At 41.5% G+C, this 22272-nt stretch overlaps 1 protein-coding gene across 2 annotated transcripts in view; it reads left to right on the top strand.

The window, feature by feature from the left end:
- The first annotated feature begins 1864 nt into the window (after positions 1–1864).
- The window catches only part of VSNL1 (visinin like 1), a 159514-nt gene continuing 139106 nt past the window's right edge, over positions 1865–22272 (top strand). Inside the window, exon 1 of one of the 2 annotated variants that reach the window (XM_074947570.1) lies at positions 1865–2151. The gene's annotated coding sequence lies outside the window, so the exon portion shown is untranslated. The remainder of the gene's footprint in view (positions 2152–22272) is intronic. The other variant, XM_074947569.1, reaches the window with a different exon arrangement.

The following is a 22272-nucleotide window of genomic DNA, read 5'->3' as shown; positions in this document are numbered from 1 at the left end:
AAGCTTTTGAGCTTGACGGTGCTCTTCCTCAGGTCTGAAGAAGGTAACCAGAGTGTCCAAGCTAAATACAAGATAGATCAGATTGTTAAGCATGTTCATATCCTGGGATCCCCATGGCTATATCAATACTGCAAACATTACTTCTTCTTATTTTAAATGTTTTTGTTTTGTAAATTATGTGGTAAGTAATCTTGCTATCTAAGTAAACTTTGTCATCTGAAGTGGTTTTTGTGTTTTGTAATTTTCTCAGCTCCCCCCCCCATTTTATTTTTTTTAATTGTCAAAGTAAATAAAGATACAATTTTTAAAATGCTACATAAATTAGATCCACTGGAAACTCTTAAGGGGAATTATTGTATCTTCCTATGTATTCGTACAATGCCTTGCAGAATTCAGCCTTGAACTTGGTTGGGCCTTTGGGCACTTCAACAATACAAATAAATTAACAGTAATAATTAATAATGATTATTAACTGCAGTTAAATCAATTGTGTGCAATTAAATAATAATATCTTTCTTCAAATCCTTGCTTAAAACTCTTCTCTAGTGTGATGCCTAAAAAACCTCTAAAATGGTCAGACATCTAGTTTCCAATGAGTAGTGCTTTTCACAGTTAGCATTACAGTATTTCCTTTTGCTCCCTTTGTCTGTTTGTTGTATCCACCTGTAGTCTACAGTCTTACACTCTGGATTTATGAATGCTCAATTTAATGCATTGTGAACAGTCAGAGGGACTATTCACGCTGTGTAAAGTTAATCAAGCCTGTGAGTCTTTGCAGGATCAAGGCCATAGATGATAAAACCTTCAGGGCAGGGATTGTCTCTTTGTTATACGTCTGTACAGTGCCTAGCACAAAGGGGCCCTGGCCGCTAGGTGCTTGTGCAATACAATTTTTTAATGTTAATATTAATAACAATATAAAGAAGGGGGTCAGTCACCTGTTTATCACATTAAATGAAGGAACATGGCTAGCTAAACTAAAAATAGTCTAACATCCATTTTCTTATAAAAAGTTTGAAATTGTTGTGGAAATAAAGGGTCAGTGACAATGCACTCTCTACAAGCAATAAAACAGCCCAGTATGTGTGTAAAGGGTGTGTAGATGGCACTTTTGTGAAAGCAATGTATTGCCCTGATATTTTTTTCTTTAACCTCTGAAAGAATTCAGGGACAAAACAGACTATATTCCCCATCCATTTTAATGTTCAGTGATGGACAACTGTGTGTAATATTTGATCATTTCTTTGAGATGAAAGAAAAATTGAGTGTACAGGTCTGAAAAGGTGATGTTCAAAACCAAAAAACCCTCTTTTACGTTAATCCCTGTCTTCCCTGTTTCTTTTCCTCTGCCCCCTCCAGATATGCTCCTCAGTACCCTCCCTTTTTTGCTCCTTTCCACTCTTTCCCCATGCACTTACCTGCTCCCTCCTCCTAAAGTTTTGCTCTTCCCCATACATTTTTGCACCACTCTCTGTTGTGATTTTTGTCCCCTGCGTTTGTCCTCCTCGTTTTTTGTTGGTCTTTCCATGATTGCCCCTCTTTTCTCGCTCCCCAGTGTGGTAGCCAGCCAGCTTCCCCTCCTCAATGTTTTTGCTCCTTTTTCCCCCCTTTTTTGTCCTTCCCTCTGTTTCACTGATCTCGTCACTCTGTTTTCGCTCCTCCACTCTCCCTTCCCCGTTTTATCTCCCTTTCTGAGTCGCCCCCTCCCGCCCTTTGTTCGTTTCCTCTCCCCTGTCCCCTGCCCCCACACGCGGTTTTGCTCAGGGATCCGATCTCTGAGGGCAGGTGAGAGCAGAAGCAAGAGCCGCGGCCTGGCTGTTGTGAATGCGCATGCTCTTATCTCTCGGCGAGCAAAATCTGACACTCCGTCGGCTCGGGGAACGGGCAGCGCGTGCGCAGGCAGCTCCATCCAGCAAGGGAAGCTTGAATTTCTCTGGGATTCCCGATCTGCAGTGCAGAGCAAAGCGGAGGATCGTGTGGAAGCAGCTGCTGGGCTCGCAGGCGCGCTCTAAAGGGGATTTAAGCCGCAGAGAGAGCGGGAGAGGCAGGGACCGATTCACCATTGATCTGAATTAAATACTTCTCTCTCTCTAAAAAATCTGCCCTTTGAGTTTTATCCTTTGCATCAGGTGACAGCACATAACGCAAACTGTAAGTGTTCCCTTTGCTCTTGGATGCTAATTTAGGGTTCATGATGGGGTTGGAATTTCTTGCACCGATGTATCTTCTGCATGGATGCGGTGACTTGCATGGTTACAATAAAGTGCTGTTGGCTTTGCATTATTCTGCTGTTTGCTAGCAATAAAGGATGAGGGGGCGAACATCTCGTGATGGAGAAAAGAGAAAGTGAATTGTGAGGTGTTTGCCTGCACAATATTTAAGGATTAGGATTACTTTTTAAAGTCCGCTAGGGGTTTGACAGTAGGGGGAGGGGGAGTATAACTACATATGATTTCTAAATCTATAAATAGAAACCTTTCCCTACATACATACATCTCTAGATGCAGATGGCGAAGTTGTTCCGTTTCTGATAGAAGTGGGGGATAAAATGAGAGGGCTGTAAAGTGTCAAACTGTCTGACATCCTGTCGGTGCAATTTCTTTTACCCCGGAAAAGTGGCAGAAGTGTCTGCTAGTGAAAGCGGGTGAACAGGATAGGATGGAAATAGAAGGAGGCTTTTGTGCCATATGTTAGTACTTAAAAGCTTAAAGCAATATGGTTATTTCTGCCTCTTTTTAGCGCTTACGAATAATCGTAACGAGCAAAGTTGTGTAACATTGTTTTACCTTTTGTTAATACTTTCTGTGCATTGTTGTTTTTATTGACCAAAGGGAGGGAATTTGTGTCCACAGCAATCTGCCTTGACCTGTTTTAAAATGAGTGACTGCTATATTGATTATGATATAAATACTAACAGCATCAAAAGCAGGCATTGATCGCTCGCTTAATAATTTGTGTTTGGGCATGTTTTGCTGATAGCCGGAAGCCTTTGACATTTCTAATCACTTGAAAAGCAATAGAGAAAAGGTTATTATGTTTTCCAGTGCAAACAGACCATGCGAAAATTAAGAGGAAGATCAGTCGTCCCTGCAAGGTCATCAAACCCATTGTGAAGAGCAAATTACTAGAGATCCTTGCGATTACTTTCTTGATAGACTTGGTTTGTGTGACAGATGTTTCTTTTAAGTGGTCCAACCTTTTGTGCATCTGCAAGATATTTTCAGGAATAAGCTCTGGAATAAGCGCGCTCATCTCACTTCTCTGATGTGGTAAACTGCACGGTGGATGTGCTGCGTTCCTGTTTACTTGGGAATAGGACGAGGTGAAAATGGAGGTGGGTGGAGATAACAAAAGCAATCCAAGTCATTTCCCACAGGAAGGAAGGCGTGAGAAGAAGGAGGGAGAGGAGACGAAAGGAGAATTTCATTTCCAGAGATCAAAACAAAGGAGAGGCAAGTTGAGGCAGATCGGCAGAACTCGTGTGGGAATCGAGGCGTTTTGCTCGGTGACCCAACCAGTCAAGAAAGAAGGTTTCATAAAAGCTGCTGTCGCTGACTGCTGTGTTCTGTGTTCTTAAGAAATCTAGCATGTTTTATAGCTAAGGGACGGGGACAGGTCAGTCTCTACGGGAATTTAGGCTGGATGTCTCAGCGCAGGTAGTACATACAAGGAAGAAAGGTAAGGGCAGCAAAAGTGCAGTTTAAGAATAAAACGTTTTAAAATAACGAGTTAGAGAGCTAAGAGGAAACATATACGGGGGGTGGGTGTACTTCAAAAGTGGGACCTTCCATCCCTCCCAGGTATTTGGCCAACCTATAAGAGGCAGATTCCTGAAATTGCAAAGGGAGTTTGTCAGCACATGAACAATTGTGTGTGCTTAGTACAGTTGTGTTTTTTTAAATTGTGTCTCATTCTGCACAGAAGGGTCACGCATAAGCTGAAATATCCAGAATAATGGGATACAGGGGACAGTTTGGTAGAAAGAAGGGGGAAGACTTCGAACACTTCTGGAGGAAACCCCACATTGCCTAACAACAGCGGTTTAGAGCGAGATCCCTCCTCCCTCAGTATCTTAAGATGCTGCTAGAAATACATGCCAGTCCTTCCCTAGCGTTTCTCCCCGCCCCCCAACTCCTTTCTACACACACAGGACCCTCCTGCACCTCTCACTAAAACCCCACCAAGCCCCTCTACACCAACTTTACCTTCCCTTTATTGCCTCTGCGCATACCAGATCCTTCTGCATACCCCTCCTCCATTCTGCAGGTACCAGATCTCCCTGCAACCTCCTCTGTGCACCCACCAGACCACCCGCCTCCCTTCACCAGAACCCAGCAGCTCACTCTTCGCACCTACCAGCCTCCCCCGCCCTTTACGTCCTCTCCGCATACTGGATCGCCACTGCAGCTCCTTGCGCACGTTTTCCATGCAGCTCCCTCTTTTCTCTTACCTGATGCCCCCTGCAGTCCCCTCTCTCCATACATCGGACCCCCGCAGTAGTCCCCTCTGCACAGACTAGATCCCCGCGCCTCCCTCTCTGCACACAACAGATCCTCTTGCAACCCGTTCTCTGCACACACCAGAGCCCTCTGCAGCCTTCTCTCTGCACACACGAGACTTCGCCGGGGCCCCGCTTTGCACATACCAGATCCTCCCGCACCTTCTGGATCTGCAGGAATTAGACCCTCCGGGCCGTTCTCTGCACCCTGCAGATTCCTCGCCGTTCCCTCCTCTGCCTCCTACCGCACAAACACGAGCCATTGCTCGTCTCCCGTTACCGACTGCGCTTCCCTGCTTTGTCCCTGCGCCTCACAGCCCATTGACTCCTAAGCTGTTGGAGATGTGGTCCTGAGTGCAGGAGGCGGAGGTGCCCCATGCGCCTTTCTGCTTCCCGGCGATGCGGGGCTGGGGGCCGGTGCGTGAGGATCCTGGTGGGGTGCACCCTAACATTATGTAGCTGCACTGCATCCGCGGCGGTAATTGGCACGGCGGGGGGAGGCCGTAAACCGATCCCGCTGGGGTCCTCCTCCAGGCGGGCGCTCTCCCCAGCCCCCTGCGGAGCGGGAGGATTTTTGCCTGCCGAGGGGCACCGCATGCTGAGCAGCCTGCTTCCTACTCATCAAAGTCTGTTGAAAGTCAGACCCTGGGGGGCACCTGAAAACAGCCCCAGCTGGGTATGTTTTGTGGGGTTGTGGAAAGCGACCTTCCTTTTACGGCTGCCTTCGAGCTGTCAGTCCCCCACTGCAAAAATCTTCTCCCCTCTCGAAGGTGGCCTCAAGCTCCCATCTGCTATCGAGAGATAATTTAAAGGTATCGATTTCAGAATTAATTTAGAATCTAAAGATTTTATAGTAAGGCTATTGGAGGAATTAGGGGGATCCGGATATGCAATCTTTTTTAATGAAGAGGAAACCTTTTAGATAACAGTATGACATTTTTAAGGGGACCAGTGTCCAAAGAGCTACCCATTTTTAATTACAAATGAAACATGATTATTTTCAGGCTTGGGACATGGTGAGTTAGTGAAATATTGAATCGATGTATGAATGCTATGCTGTTGCAAAGATGTTCATGTACCAGATATATTAAAAGATAGAGGCCCTTTCCTAATGACTTCGGTAGCCACAGTGGTAACATTTTATAGCAAACATTTTTGCGGATCTGAATTCTGCTCTTGTATTTAATTGCTGAGCTAGAAGAATCATCAGTGGCCATTTATACATAAGACTAAGTAGTAAAAGCAATGGATTTATTAGGCAGAATATACAACAAAATCTAGACAAACCAGAGCAACAGAAAGGTGTGAAAACAACCTTGATCTTCGTAAAATTTATTCTTATCAGCCCCCTCAAAATATATTGTTTACACAGCCGTTTGTTTCTATGGCAAGCTCTCAGATGTATACAGATATTCATACTATGGCTTCTTTGACAGTATGTGTTTGTAAAGAATACAGTTTAGCAATATCAGTTCCATTGAAAAGCCTTCTGCATTATCCATTTTAAGTTTTGGGGACTGAGTTAATTCATACTTCTATTACTTTTCTCCTTCCATTCACAACTCTCCCAATAAATAAATAAATTCATAAAGTAGTCTGAGTTGCTGTCACTATTAAGAAAAAAAAATTAAAAACGCCTTTAATTTTCATTATACAATACTCACCTTTTTAAAAAGGCGTGCTCCTGCTCCCATTGAATTCAATGGGAGTTCTGCTATAGACTTCAGCAGGAGCAGGACTGTGAATATAATTCTTGTTTTGAATGGTCTTAGCTTTTAAACATATACAGCTATATGCCTTGACATATAACTACACCTATCATTTTTTACCTTTGTTTTTTAGAAGTAGTCTGTGTATGTGTGTGTCTGGGGGGAAGGGAGTATTGAGGTAAACCAAGTAGATTTTGGCTGCTTGGATTTTGTTTGTGCAGATGTAAGTCAGTATACATAGATCCCACATATGCGTCAAAAATATATTTAATGAATGGAATAGCTAATCATAGAATAAACATCAAAATGTCTTCACACTTTACTAGTACGTTGCTTATAAATCTATTAAGATGTTCTCTAGTTTGATAAGCAGATTCAAAGCCTGGGACTGTGGTAATTTGTCATGGTACTTAGCCTTTTCGGTGTTTAGTTTGTCACAGTGTTACATAACCGTAGTACTGTAAAAGCAAATGTCAGAAACGTTTTCATTCCCTCTCCCCACCCCCAATCTGTTTGTGTAAATCTATGAAGAAAAAAAGGCACAACTTGACATCTTACTGTTTATATAATACAAGCAAGAAGTCAAATCTTGCCCTGGCCAGAGCTGCAAGACAAGTTGCCTAGGTGGATGGGTACAGTGTAAGAAAGACAGTAGCAGATGAGTTTGCTGCTGTTGGAATCCTGGTGGCCAGGGTAGAATTCCTATGGATAGGCATGATAGGGGAATCACCACAGGGCTCACTTTGGTTGCTGAAAGGAGTTGGAAGTGCCCCAGCATACAACATCCTGCATCTGTAGCATATATACTAGCTGGCTGTAGGACCATATGTGCCTTCTAGCTAGCAGACCATATCCTCTTGAGGGCCTGGTGTGTAGTCTGCATCACCTGTAGCCGTGACACCACACCTTTCTCCCTTTTGCTTTCTTAAGTGCTTTGGAGTGATACTTCCCTGCAGCTTGTTCTCTATAACAGCTTCACCCCTAGTATAGCAGTGGGCAGGACCTAGATCTAAGTCCATATGCTCCCTATGTGCAGAAATTTTGCTTCCTTATCATTTTAGGTAAGTAAACCTAAATAAATTAAATTTTAGAACTTTCATATAGAAAATTCCTGGCCAATAACATTATTGTTTTTTTTTAAACACATTGTCTTCGAATTTTCCCCTTATTCATTTTTGTATCTTATTATTTCAGATCTTCCAGCTCCATTCATCAAATTTTCACTTGTTTAATTTTTTATTTTGGGATTCTAATTTTGTTATATTTTGTATCCCTGATTGAAATCAAATCATTTATACAAAGAGAGGTAGAAAGATAGTTATAGATACAATATGCAGTGTGTACATTTATCTTTTTCTCACATTCATAATAATGGACCCAATTCTGTATGCCTTAAGCAGTTGAAACTCCCTTTGATTTTAACAGGTGTTTTGGCTGTGCAAAGAATGCAAGATCAGCCTATAACCATGATTAAAATAACAACATACATTACATTTGATTTAATTACGGAAGCGGGGCAATTAGAAATTAGATTTAATGGGTAAGCTTGTTTTAAACATAATTAGAATTGTAAATACCAGTATCTGTCACATATCATGAAATGTTGCAACCCTCTTCTTTCCATTTTGTCCTGTCTCTTGCCTATGGTGTTTTAAAACAGCTTGAGTATGGTTTTTAAACTCACTTTTTATACTTCATTGTTTTGTCAGTGTGGACTGGACTAAATGTCTACTCTCCCCTTCCTTTTTAGAGCTGTCTTAAAGGAATCCTATTGCAGAGGTCTTGCATCATGGTGACTTTTACTCTGCCTAGTTCTTCAATTTAGCCTACGGTTGTTAGAGAACAGGGTGATCCCTCTGCAGAGCTCCTAATCCCAATCGTCACTGACTGAAATTTAGTCCTGCAGTTTGTTATGGTGCCAGCAGATTATTGCATCTGCACCGTTCACATGTGTGTCTGTTACTCCTGCATTTGTGTCTCACATGACTTCACATTCTGTTTATTTCTTTTCCCTCTTTCCACTGTAGCTTTGTTCCTTCCCTTCCAGATTTTGCATGCATTAGTCCTATTTGCTTCTTCATATTCGCTCTCTCCTGTGCTCTTCACTGTTTATTTTCCCTCATTAAACTGAAAATCCATGCCCTGTGCTGTAACTTCTGCACATGGCATTAGCCCAGGAGTACTGGGTAGAGCAGCAGCATAGTGAAAAGAAATTGTAAGCTAGAGAAATGCTGTGTACAAGAACAGCTGCAAAGGTGACATTTTGGGTAGGATGCTACCACTGGCAAGGCATGGGAAAACACTCATGTTGCCATCTTAGGTCAAACTCCTGAGCTCATTCACGTAGAGAGGTGCTTATTATCTTTTGAAATTTCAGAGTGCCAAGAATGTCAGAGTCTGAGAAAAAATGGGTGCAATGCCCTTTAAACAGAATGAAACATATGGGAGCAAGAACATGGCTGTCACCAACTGCTGAAATAATTGTTCTTGTTTATGGAATCCAAATGCTCCAGACAGTGCTCCATATCCATATGATTAGTATTGCTATTTGATACATGTTAATAATTATTATTTTAAAAGTTTACAGCAAAGACAATCCTGAGGACATTTCAATCTATTCCATATCAATATGGTCCACGGGATAATAATAGAAATGTGAGAAGTGAGGCAAATTGTCAGTGGTGATCTCATAGCTGGAAGACTTAGCAAAATAAATGGTGTTTAAGGAAGGAGTTGGAGGAGAGGAGAGGTGTTTTGCTCACTGGGAAGTGGAAAGTTGTGGCAAGGGTAGGAGTGATATGATGTTCTTTTGCACTGAAACTTTTAAATTAACACACATTTAAAAATAAGCATATAAAGATATAAAGATATCCAGCAATCTTTCTAGTGGTTACTTTTCCGAGGAGGCTAGGGAACAGATTATTCTAGCTAAAATAAGAAATTCACAGTTAACCTCAAGTAAATAATTTTCACATAAGTAATTAGAAATAAGTAAGTCTATTGTGCTAAAAATAATACTGTCTCAAATTCTGGCACCAGAAACATAGTAGACAATCATATCTTGGTGTCTGAATATATTTGACCATCAATTTAACAGTTCAGACCCCACGTAAGTAACTTTTTGGAGCCAAGCCTGTATAGAACAAACAGAAGAATTTGGGCTAAGTTTGCCAAGTTCAGGTATTTTCAGGAACAAGACTTTGTTACACTTTAGCTGATGTAATTTATTGAGATAATGGTAGCTGAATAATTTCCTTCAAGAAAAAAATGCATTTTAAAACACCTAGCTCTTCTGAAAGCTGTTTCTGTGATTAGAGTTAGTGTTACTGTGATTTTTTAATGGATGATTAATTCAAAACAATATCAGTGTTTTCACAGAGATCCATTATAAGGTTCACTAAATACCATGGGATCCTATGAAAGATTCACTTTCATGCTCCCCTTCTGTTCACAATGAACTCAGTGGAAGTTTTCCCATTTATTTTAATGGGAGCAGGATTGTATTTCATGTGTACATGTCATTCCCATTTAATTAGAGGGGGTTGTGGTCTCTTGTGGCAAAAAGCCTGTATCACAGTGAACTACAGTATGTGGTTTGTTAGTAGATCCTACATCTTATTTGACACCTTGGATTATCTAATTATAGCTGTTCTCTTATTTGTCAGACAGTTGTAGTTAGAAATGTCTTTCCTTTCCCCTCCACCCCAACACTCACAAAACCAAAAAAAGGTTGTACATTTTCCCTTTACATAAATTTAGTGTTTTTCAAAGATATCTGATAGGTAGCCATAGAAACTGAAGTCCTCGATACACCCCAAAAGCCACAGTGAGATATAGGCAGTGGCATTGCAAAGCTCCCATAATGCCCCAGCAACATGCTTCCATACTGGCAGGAATAAGTGGTAGGCATTAGAGAGGAGTAGAGGCCTTGTCTACACTAGAGAGTTTTGTCAACAAAAGTCAGCTTATTTGACAAATCAGTGGAGATGTACACACTGGAATGTGCGTTCTGCTGACAAAACTCCCTTGCTTTGCCGACAAAATAAAGCCACCTCAATGAGAGCCGTACAGTTTTTTGCGGCAAAGTTATATCGACAAAGCATTAGTGTAGACACTGCGCATGGTTATGTCGCTTTACATGGCCTCCAGAAGGTGTCCCACAGTGCCCATCCTGACTGCTCTGGTCAGCAGTTCGAACTCTGCTGCCCTGCATCCAGGTACACAGACTTCTGCCCCTCCTCCTTTAAAGGCCTGGGAATTTTTGAAATTCCACTTCCTGTTTGCTTGGCGTGGACAGCTCACGTTGCATCTTCCCAGCTGACCATGGCAGCTCAATGAAGGAAACGCTCTCCTGCTTGGAGTACAGCTGAATTGTTGGAGCTGCTGGTATGGTAGGGAGAGGAGGCTGTGCAATCCCAGCTCCATTCCAGCTGTAGGAACTTCTATACCTACGATGGGATTTCTTGTGGTATGTTGGATAAGGGCTACGAATGGGACACGCATCAGTGCCATGTGGAGATAAAGGAGTTGAGGCAGGTGTACCAGAAGGCAAGGGAGTCAAACCATCATTCTGGTGCTGGCCGAAGATTCTGCCGCTTCTATTAAGAGCTGGATACCCTCCTTGGCAGCGACCCCACCTCCACCGCCAAGAGCCCAGTGGATACTTTGGCAGGGCTGGAGACAGCAGTCTGTGGACTCAACTTAGAAAACGAAGTTGTGGACAAGGTGGTTGAGTTGGAAAATGATGTGGATCACACAGCAGGGTCTTCCAGATATGTGGCGTGTCAGCATTTTTTCCCTCTCCGGAGCGGTCTAGCTGGTCCCAGCAGTCTGTCCCTGGTGCACATGATGCGGGAGAGGCGAGCTTTGGTAAGTGATCTTTTTGAGTTGATGCTGCTCGGTTATATGAGCTGTTCTTTGCTTTGTATATTCTAGAAGTGGGTGAAGGGATAAAAATGTACAAGACTAGCTGTGTTAGCCTGTGCCTCACATTCCACTGTGCAGCTAAGCGGTACAGCGGAACAGCATGTTAATGCACACCAAGATTTCACGGGAATCCTCCAGAGAGATATCTAAGAAACTTTCCTGGACATACTCGCGAATCCTCTGCCGAAGGTTCCTTGGCTTTGTTCCTTCACTCGTTTTAGGGAACTTTCCTGAACCAATCGGCAATCACTTGTGCTGGGACCAAAGCAGCACACAGGTGAGCAGCATAGGTAGCAGGTCTGAAGCTGCACGCGTGAAGGAGATGCACCCTTGCATCCTTGCTTACCTTCAGGAAAGAGACCTTCAATGACCCCTGCCTGTGCAACAGGGTGGCAGAATTTACAATATTGTCCCTAGTTATTGCAGTGATCCCCTTAAAAAACACCAAGTTTCTTTGCCCCATCTTGACCCCACCTCCCTCCCATGAACTCACCATGTTTAGGGCTTTCGCCGAGCTGTGTGCTTGCCAAAGGACAGGGAGAAGCTGATTCATATTTTTAAAAAGGTGCATTTTACTATAATGATTTGATGCTGTGTGTGCACTAATAATCATGCTTCTGTTTATTGTTTCTTGTGTTTCTGCGGATGTGGCGTTCAGGGGAACCTCCAATACATGGGCGGAGCACCTCTGCCAGATAAGGAAGCAACCAAGGAGGAGCAAGGAGGGCATGTTTTGAGAGGTGCTGCAATCATCAGAGGCTGAAAAACAAGAACGCAGGGCATAGAGAGAGACTTCAAAAGAAAATGATTAAATAGACAGGCACAACAGAAAGGAGAGCCAGTAGCGAATTTTAATGGTCCAGGAGCAGATGATAAAAGTGATGGAGAAGCAAATGGAGATGTTGAAGTCCCTAATCACACTACAGGCAGAATTCATGCATGCTCAGCCCCCCTGCAGCCAATGGAGAACTGCTTTCCATGATCTCCGCAAACTCCTCCCACATATTCCTTGCAACTTCCCTGCCTGTCTTGGTATCCTGTTCACTCCACCCCGTTGGACAGCTTCCAAAATGATAGCTGGAGTTACACACAACTATAGAGCCTACACTGCCCTTCATTGTTATCTCCTTTCCCACCAAGCCTTTTGTGTGTGTTGTTAATTGGTATTTAATAAAAACATACTCTCTTAAAGATAACCAGTCTTTGTCTCCTACATATGGTCGTTGCTGCTGGAATGGGTACACAGTGGCAATTTGATCATTTGTTGAGTACATATCATGGTCAGGAATCATCAAAATTTTCATGCAAGATGGCAAGTTAAAGCATGGCAGAGTGCTATATAGAAAGACACCTTACTGGAGCTCATTGTCAAAATGGTGCCTCAAAGCCTCCCTGATTCGAATAGCCCCCTACCCCCTCCACATTGTGCCCCTCTAATAGCCCTGGTATTTGGTTGCTCAAAATCAGCCGCCAGGAGATCTGCCTCTGTGCTCCACCCTGGGGGAAACCTTTCACGCTTAACCTCACAAATATTATGGAGTGCACAGCAGGCTGCTATGACCATGGGAATATTTTCCTCATTTAGGTCTAGCCTGCCATAAAGGCAGTGCCAATGAGCTTTTAATCTGCCAAAGACACATTCTACAGTCATTCTGCACCTACTGAGCCTATTGTTGAAGCGCTCCTTGCTGCTGTCCAGATTTCCTGTGTAAGGCTTCATGAGTCACGGGAGTAAGGGGTCGGCTGGGTCTCCCAGGATCACTGTGGGCATTTCAGTATCCCCCATTGGAATCTTCTGGTCTGGAAAGAAAGTCCCTGCTTGCAACTTTCCGTACAGGCCAGTGTTCCCAAAGATACATGCATCATGCACCTTTCCGGACCACCATGCGCTGATGTCAGTGAAGTGGCCATGGTGATCCACAAGCACCTGCAATACCATATAGAAGTACCCCTTTGTATTGATGTACTCCATCACAAGATGGTCTGGAGCCAAAATTGGGATATGTGTGCCATCTGTTGCTCCACTGAAGTTAGGGAATCCTATTGCCGCAAAGCCATCCACTATTTCATGCACATTGCCAAGAGTCACAGTCCTTCATAGCAGGATGTGATTAATGGCCTGCACACTTGGGTTAACGCAGCCCCAATGGTGGACTTCCCGACTACAAACTGATTCACAACTGTCTGGTAGCAGTCTGGAGTTGCCAGCTTTCACACTGTGATCACCACATGCTTCTCCACTGAGAGGGCAGCTCTCATTTTTGTGCCCTTGCACCATAGTGCCGGGGCGAGCACCGTACACAGTTCCAGGAAGGTGGCTTTCTGCATCCGAAAGTTCTGCAGCCACTACTTGTCATCCCAGACTTGCATAACGATACGATCCCACCCCTCAGTGCTTGTTTCCCGAGTCCAAAAGCCATGATCCACCATGTGCAGCTGCCGAATGCCAAAAGTAATCTGGTATTGTTTCTTTCCATGGCACACGGCAGGTCAGGCACCTCTGATTCCTGTTCAGATTGGGTGCTCATGATATACTGAATGACCAGCTGCGATGTGTTCATAACAGTGACCACAATAGGAGAGAGCAGTGCAGGATCCATCCTTTCATACAGAGATGGCTGGCGCACAGTAAGCAGGGCCATTGAAAAATGCCACGAAACTGTCAGAGACCCATGGAATGATGGGATGGAAAAAACTGCATTATGGGACATTGAGCCCACACCCATCAAGTGCTGTGATCCATTCTGCCTTCCCACAACTCCTAGCTGCTGAAGGTGGTGGACAGCACAGTGGGATAGCTACTGGCAGTGCACTGGTCTCTCTGTCAGTGCTATCTGCTGACAGAAGGAGTGTTGTGTGGACATGCACAAGTGATGTAATTATACTAGTTTTTGATCATCGGTGTAACTTGTGTTGACAAAACTCTGGAGTGTAGTCAAGGCCAGAGTCTCTGTGACTATTTAGTGTAGGTTCTGTTTGCATTAGATAAATCAGTCAGTTCAATATCAATTAATGGAATTAACTTGATTGTTTTAACTGTGAGGGAGTGTATCTACTCTGCTGCATTGGTTTAAGCTGACATGCAGTTGTTCTTTTAAACTGCCAGTAAGGATGTCAGCTGTAATGGTGATTTTAGTAATTTTTAGACTAGTTTATATAGGGGCCCTACTCATCCTTTTGATGATAATGACTTTCGATCATTGCTGATTTTATGTAGTGACCTAGAGAGAAAAGGTTTTCGAGTCATAAGATTGTTACAGTTAGAATGGACGAATATGATCATTTACTCTGACCAGCTACATTACACAGGCCATAGAATTTCACTCAGCGATTCCTATATCTAGCCCAATAACTTTTGGTTGAATTAGAGCATATATTTTACAAAAAAAAATCCAGTCTCGATTTTAAAGACTCCAAATGTTAGAGAATTACCACATCCCTTAGCAATCTGTGCCAGTGTTTAATTACCCTCACTGTTCAACATTTATATCTCATTTCCAGGTTCTATATTCCATTACCAGTCCTTGAGCTAGCCAGTCCCCAAAGTAATTTTTTTTTAAATTAAACTTAACCACGCCACTTATTAAACACAGACTTTGTAAAGCATCTATAACTTGATTTCAATATTTTAAGAAGTAATTACACTTATGATAGTGTATTACTGGAAATGAATAATTTAATAAAGGATCAGTTCCACATACTTAATAAAAATATTTTTAATCCAGAAGAAAAGTTAAATCATTCCATATTAAATGGTACTAAATACAATTTAAAGGATATCTTCTTTGTGGACCTTGAGAATATCTATGTATTTAATCAAGAAGAGAATAATTTAAAATTAGAACATCTTGTTTATAAAAGTTGATAGTTCAGAACACAAGAAGTATATTTATATTCTTTTTATCGGTATAGTTTAGATGGACTATAAAGCTACTGAAAGGCTTATAAACAATGAAAGAAGAGATACTGTTTAACATAGGAGGCTTTTAGGGATTATTCCACATGGTTTTTGATGGAATGAGGCAAATATGTAAAAGGATACTAGTTTGTTCATGATGTAATTGGAGGAATTAATAAAATATAACATTAGTCCATCTCAAATCTGCGTGGCTAGTCACTAGAATTAATAGCTATTAAATATCCAATGTGGCTAACATTGCCCAAAAATTATTTTTTAGGAGGATTACTAACTAACCAGCACATATCTGATTGGATAATGTTGTTTCATTACAGCAGAACATATGCTGTATTTTGGTAAGTGGTACCAAAAATTAATTTTATACGCATATTATTCAAATTATATACATGAGTAGAGACATTAAGGAACTCTGTGGAGCTTTTTTCCCCTCTCTTGGAAAAGACTTCTATAAGCTTTTGATACTGTCTCGCATGACTTTCTCATAAACAAACTAGGGAAATGCAACCTAGATGGAGCTAGGTTGGGTGCATAGCTGGTTGGAAAGGTGGGTGCATAGCTGGTTGGAAAACCGTTCCCAGAGAGTAATCATCAGTGGTTCACAGTCATGCTGGAAAGGCATAATGAGTGGGGTTCTGCAGGGAGCAGTTCTGGGTCCGCTTCAGCTCAATATCTTCATCAGGGAGTTAGATAATGGCATAGAGAGTACACTTATAAAGTTTGCGGATGATACCAAGCTGGGAGGAATTGCAAGTGCTTTGGAGGATAGAATTATAATTCAAAATGATCTGGACAAACTGGAGAAATGGTCTGAAGTAAATTGGGTAAAATTCAATAAGGACAAATGCAAAGTACTCCACTTAAGAAAAAACAATCAGTTGCACACATACAAAATGGGAAATGATTGCCTAGGAAGGAGTCCTGCGGAAAGGGATCTGGGGGTCATAGTGGACCGCAAGCTAAATGTGAGTCAACAGTGTAACACTGTTGCAAAAAAAGCAAACATCATTCTGGGATGTATTAGCAGGAGTATTTGTAAGCAAGACATGAGAAGTAATTCTTCTGCTCTACTCCATGTTGATTAAGTGTCAGCTGGAGTATTGTGTCCAGTTCTGGGCGCCACATTTCAGGAAAGATGCAGACAAACTGGAGAAAGTCCAGAGAAGAGCAACAAAAATGATTAAAGGTCTAGAAAACATGACTTATGAGGGAAGATTGAAAAAATTGGGTTTGTTTAGTCTAGAAAAGAGAAGACTGAGAGGGGACATGATAACAGTTTTTAAGTACATAAAAGGTTGTTACACGGAAGAGGGAGAAAAATTGTTCTTCTTAACCTCTGAGGATAGGACAGGAAGCAATGGCCTTAAATTGCAGCAAGGGAAGTTTAGGTTGGTCTAAACTGCATAGGGAGGTTGAGGAATCTCTATCATTGGAGATTTTTAAGAACAGATTAGACAAACACTTGTCAAAGATGGTCTAGATAATACTTATTAGTCAGGGGACTGGACTAGATGACCGTTTGAGGTCCCTTCTAGTCCTGTGATTCTAAATCTAAATTAAACGCGAAACCATGGATGCTTGGAACTACAATCTAGTTTGAGAATTAAAATTTAAGGTGATATAATTGATTTTTACAAGGAGGTCAAAAGGAATAAAATTTATTGTAAATATTTTTGTTCATTTGTAACAAAATGTTTTAGACAGACAGGGCCAAATTGTCAAATGCACATTAACTAAACTGCACATACACTTTGGCATCTGTCTGGATGTATCAGTATCCTTGGGCATGATCCAATGGCTGTTGACTTCAATGGGCTTGGGATCAGGCCCGTAGCATGCGTTCACATTGAGTGGGTGAAAAAACGTGCATGTAGTTTACCAAACACTTTTGGCCCTTGAAGTCTGTATGTCTTGTCTATTTTTGATCTTTAAAAAAAGTTTATCTCATGGATTCTTAACCAGGGGATCAGTTGTCAAAGGGTCACAACCACCCTCTTTCCCATATTACTGAATGGAAAGTGCATCCCTGCTAGATCCCAGCTAGATGAGAAGGTGGTCCCAATATAGAAAAGGTGGAAAACCACTGACATGTCTTATTTTGTCTATCTAGGGTATTTCTAATGTGCCTATTGTATCAGTGTCATATCCAAGTGCCCAAAGAAGTAGACGATAAGGTTCCATTTTCCTCCTCAGATATTGTGAGTGGATCATCACTTACCTGTATTTTTTTACATTAAAGCTTACAAGAAGAGCATCCACATATGTGGGGGTGTGCTCTGAGTACATGAGACAAGCATTGGGCTAGTTATTTAGCGTAAAGCTTTTTCTTATTTTTTTAAACTGATTTTGGGGGCCAGGAACTGTGTCTTCTTCTGTGAGGGGCCAATACCTCGCACATGACAATTGCTACTGGAATGCATACATATTAAATACATACATACACAAATTCCACATGGGTAAGAGAGTAACATTACTCATTCAAGATTCTCACATAGTTACATTGAGATCTAACTTGGAATTTTCAGGATTGCCTCTGCCTCATCTCATCCCCTCTTGATCTGTACATTCTTCTGCATCTCCTCTCTTAATTGTTCCTTTTCTTTCCACCCTGTCTCAACTACATGCCTTAAGATTATAATCTTTTTGGGTTGTCTGTTTATATGTTCTGTAAAGTACTACGGTATCTACATTTACAGTGCTATGTAAATATTCATATATAACATGATGATATATAATCACAGTTAATAATAGTATGAAAATAAAAAATATATCCAAGGATTCCAAGGAATTATATTAGGACAATTCATATTTCGGAGCAGGGACTGAATCCAGCTTCTGTATAACTAAAATATATTTCAAGAGCAGGTTTCTGTTGTTGTTGTTGGGTTTTGTTTTTTTTACAAATTGTTCTGTATACTGCTGTTGTCTTCAGAAGGGCTGCTTCTGAACCAGAGTACAATGTCAGAGGTTCAGGTACTACTGCCTTCTGTCTGTCTACTCCAGTGGTTCTCAAACTTTTGTACTGGAGACCCCTTTCACATAGCAAGCCTCTGAGTGCGACCCCCGCTATAAATTAAAAACACTTTTAAATATATTTAACACTATTATAAATGCTGGAGGCAAAGTGGGGTTTGGGGTGGAGGCTGACAGCTCGCAACCCCCCATGTAATAACCTTGCGACCCCCTGAGGGTCCCGACCCCCAGTTTGAGAACCAATGATCTACTATATCTATACATAGTTCAGTGGGCCCTTGCTGATATTGAGCTACATTCAAAAGCTCTGCTCCTGCAATTTGATGTGCATGGCCAAGTCTTGCACTTGTGTGAAGTCGTAATAACTCTTGTGGAGCTCCACATGAATGCAAGGGTCTGCAGGTATAGAGCTAATGGCAGGATCAGAGCCTGGATTCCCATTGACTTCTGCTGGCTTTCCAAGTACAGAACAGTGGCAGGGTATGAAGAGGAAAATAAAAGGTTTAAAATGCTATAATGACCTAGCACAACATATTATCTGTTTCTTTTCATTGTATTAGGATCAAGTGTCTGCTTGTCGGCATGTATCTACCTCTCAATACCATAGTGTTTACGTTGTTAGTTAGGTAATAAAATGCAGTAATGTATGTTCTTTGGTCACAAAGCACATCCTGCTCTCTTTGAACAAGAATAAACCAAGATCTGTTTGTAAGTTAACTGCAATTATATATGAGCTATGTTACTTTAGATTAATAGAACCTTGACATGTTTTTTCACTGAATTTAAAATATTTACAGTATATAACTACAAGCAATTGAGAAGCAGTAGCCTTACACAGTGCTGAATTTCTGCAGGGTGTACTAGAAATTCCTGTTAAGTAAGTAATATATATTTGACTATCAAACACCCCATTACATTTTTGGTTTATTCTTTTAATTTTGGGAAGAGGGGAGACTTATATAGGGTAAAATTAAAATCAACAATAGAAGCAGTTTTAACTCAATCTCTTTTGATTATGTGAAAGCCTGAAAACACCCTTTTATGGTTTTGAAAACTGGGGTGGTGCTGATGAGTTTCAATGGGGCTTGTACTCCTTAAGTCACGTAAATGATTTTGAAAATTCCACTTCATGCCTTTAAACCGCCAGGTGTTGAAAACAGGGTCCTGTTACTTGTTTGACACATTTCACCTCTTGTACAGTTGTACATATACTAACAGCAATATATATAAATAATTAACAATAACAATGCATTAATGTCATCTTTTCTACAGAGATAAGAGAAGGTTCATGAAACTTTCAGAATAGCTTTATAAAGATAGGTCAGAGCAACAGCTAGGGATTGTAATAGCCACAAAACAATATCCAGTAAATCCCCACAGTCTAATATTTAAGCATAGATATTATTCACCAGGGCTTGAACTAAGCCTGTCTCATTAATGTCTGAAGTTCCATGAAAAAATTAACATACTTCTGCATACTCTGTCCTCCTTCCCAGTTTATGAATTTATTTATTTGGTTCAGCTAATTCCAAAGCAGCAGTTAATAACAGTCTTATCTTTTTATGTAGTTTTTCCATTAAGGCAGTGGTTTTCAACCTTTTTTCATTTGCAGACCTGTAAAACATTTTGAACAGAGGTGCGGACCTCTTTGGAAATCCTAGACATAGTCTGCGGATGCCCAGAGGTCCGTGGACCACAGATTGGAAACTCCTGTTCTATGGTAACAACAATCTTTCACGGACTCCCTAGACATAGCCTGCGGACCTCCAGGGATCCACAGACCACAGGTTGAAAACCACTGCATTAAGGCATTCAGAATATCCCCATGAGATATAGCACCTGTAGAAGTAGGCAGGTTTTCTTTCCTGTTGGGCAAACAAAATTGATGGTATCTCTTTTGTTTCTGTACAACTTGGTCTCCATTTAAAAATATCCTGCTGCCTTCCCGAGTCTCAATATCTATCCAAATTAGTAAGAGATTAAGCAAAATTTGTGTTATGTATACAGTACTGTATCTGTAGTAATAGTATGTATACACATACCAAAAGCAAAATACAAGATCATTGCCCTTACCGGCATTCATACTGAAGACACAACTAGTACAATGAAATAAAATGAACACAATAGTGGGCAATGGAGTTGCATGGGTATGTTAACACACCCAGGCATAGCGGCAATAGCTGGATTCTAGGAGCAAGTGGAAGGAGGGAGTGAAAGTGCTTGATGTCAATGATTAAGAAATTGGTCCTAGTAGAGATGGGCCTGAGCTGCAGATTTCAGATCCATATTTGAGTTTTTCCTATAAGGAGCAGACACTTGGGTAGTAGGAAGTGGTGTAATCAGAAATCATGTCAGTGATGTAGACAAGATCAGAGTTGTGAGAACTTTAAAGCTGCAGAGTGGATGCTTAAAATGACTGTGTAAGAAGAGGGGGAGCCAGTGTAGAGAATAAGAAAGGGGAACTGTGACAGGTTCCCCCAGGGTACAGCCTGGAACTGGGGTACCAATGAGCCCTCTGTGCCACCAACCTGGGCTCCCTCACACTGTGATGCTGTGACAAGCTATAAACCTCTCCAGGTACTGCACTTACATAGACATCCACAGGCAGGGTCATACCCAACTGAGTTACATGAATGCTTTTGCCAGCCTCTCATGAACCAACCATAGAGAGGCTCCAGCTCCCCAGCCGTGCACCCCGGAGCTGTATGGTCTTGCCCTGGTCAGAAGCCTAACCAGTGTAAGTTTATTACCCAGTCCATCACTTCTACAAAGGAAAGTGGACGTGCACCAGCCCTTGCAAAATGAACAGATTTTCCAAGCACTTCAACCAAAATAAGAACATAAGAATGGCCATATGGGGTGAGACCAAATGTCCATCCAACCCAGTATCCTGTCTTCCCAAAGTGGCCAATGCCAGGTGCTTCAGAGGGAATGAACAGAAAAGATAATCATCAAGTGATCCATCCCCTATTTTATGTAAAAATAGTGATCCATGCACTGTTTTAAGTAAAATAGAAAACAGATTTATTAACTACGGAAAGATAGATTTTAAGTGATTATAAGTAGCAAGCTTACAGATCAAAGTTGGTTACCTATGAGTTAAAAGTAAAATCACAATCAGTTCTATAAACTTGACAGGATTTGAATCAAGCAGTGTCTCACCCTGATAGATAATACAAGCAGGTTACTGATCTTCCATACTCAGGCTGGAACTTTCCTTCAGCCTGGGACTACCTTCCCAGTTCAGTTTTTGTCCTCCAGACATGTTTCCAGGTGTTGAATTGTGGTGGGAGAGAGGCCAAGTGATGAGGTCACTTCTCTTTTATAGTTTCTTCCAGCTTGCTGGAAAGATCCTTTGCTGTGACGTGAGTCAAGTAGCCTCCATTGTCTACGTGCTATCTCTGAGAAGTCTCCATTGTATATAGTTCCTGGGACAGTCCTTAGGAGTGTGGATTCCTTTAATGGGATATCAGCAGTGTCTGGCTGCTCCATTGTTGTGTCTGAAAGGCTGCTTGTGGGAGTTCCCAACCTCACAACATATTTCAGTAACACACACATAGTAAAACTTCATAACTTCCCATGCAACGATAGCACATACAATCCAAAAGGATATTAATGTTCAAGAGATCAAGACTTTTAAAATGATACCTCATAAGGCATACTTTGTACAAAAGTATCATAATTATATGACAGTGGTGAATATGGGCGTTCCAGGATGCTGCTTTGAAGCACAGAGTGCCACAGGAACATATAATGAGGATGATAGAGGAGAAAGATGATTTGGGTTATAGTATACTGAACAGAATGAAGGAGAGAGAGAGAGAAAAGATAGGGAGGCTAAAAAGGAGAAGGTTAGACTAGTTTGAGGTAGGAAGTTACCAAAGTATAGAAATGAGTTTTACCATAGAGAGACAGAGATAAAAAGATTAATTTTGTAGATGTTGTAGAGAAAATAACTGTTGGAGCAGAGGAAGGATAAATCTAAGGAGTCTCAAGGTACGTGTTGGGAAACGGAACGTTAGTAAAGATGTAGCTGATTCTTGCCATTTCCAGCTGAACAGCTTCTCCCCATTTAATCGGTATTCTTAAATGTCAGAGTGATGCTAGGCTATATCAGAGAAGAGAAACGAATTGATTTAAGGGCTGAGGGGATTAATGGATTTTTGTGAAAAGATTACAATAACTAGTTAGGTCAATCATGATAAAACGTGTGTGTGTCTGTGCATGAATGACATGAACACTCATAAATA

Source organism: Natator depressus, chromosome 3, assembly GCF_965152275.1.
Source record: "Natator depressus isolate rNatDep1 chromosome 3, rNatDep2.hap1, whole genome shotgun sequence".
Lineage (NCBI taxonomy): Eukaryota > Metazoa > Chordata > Testudines > Cheloniidae > Natator > Natator depressus.
This window is presented reverse-complemented; position numbering and strand designations above follow the sequence as displayed.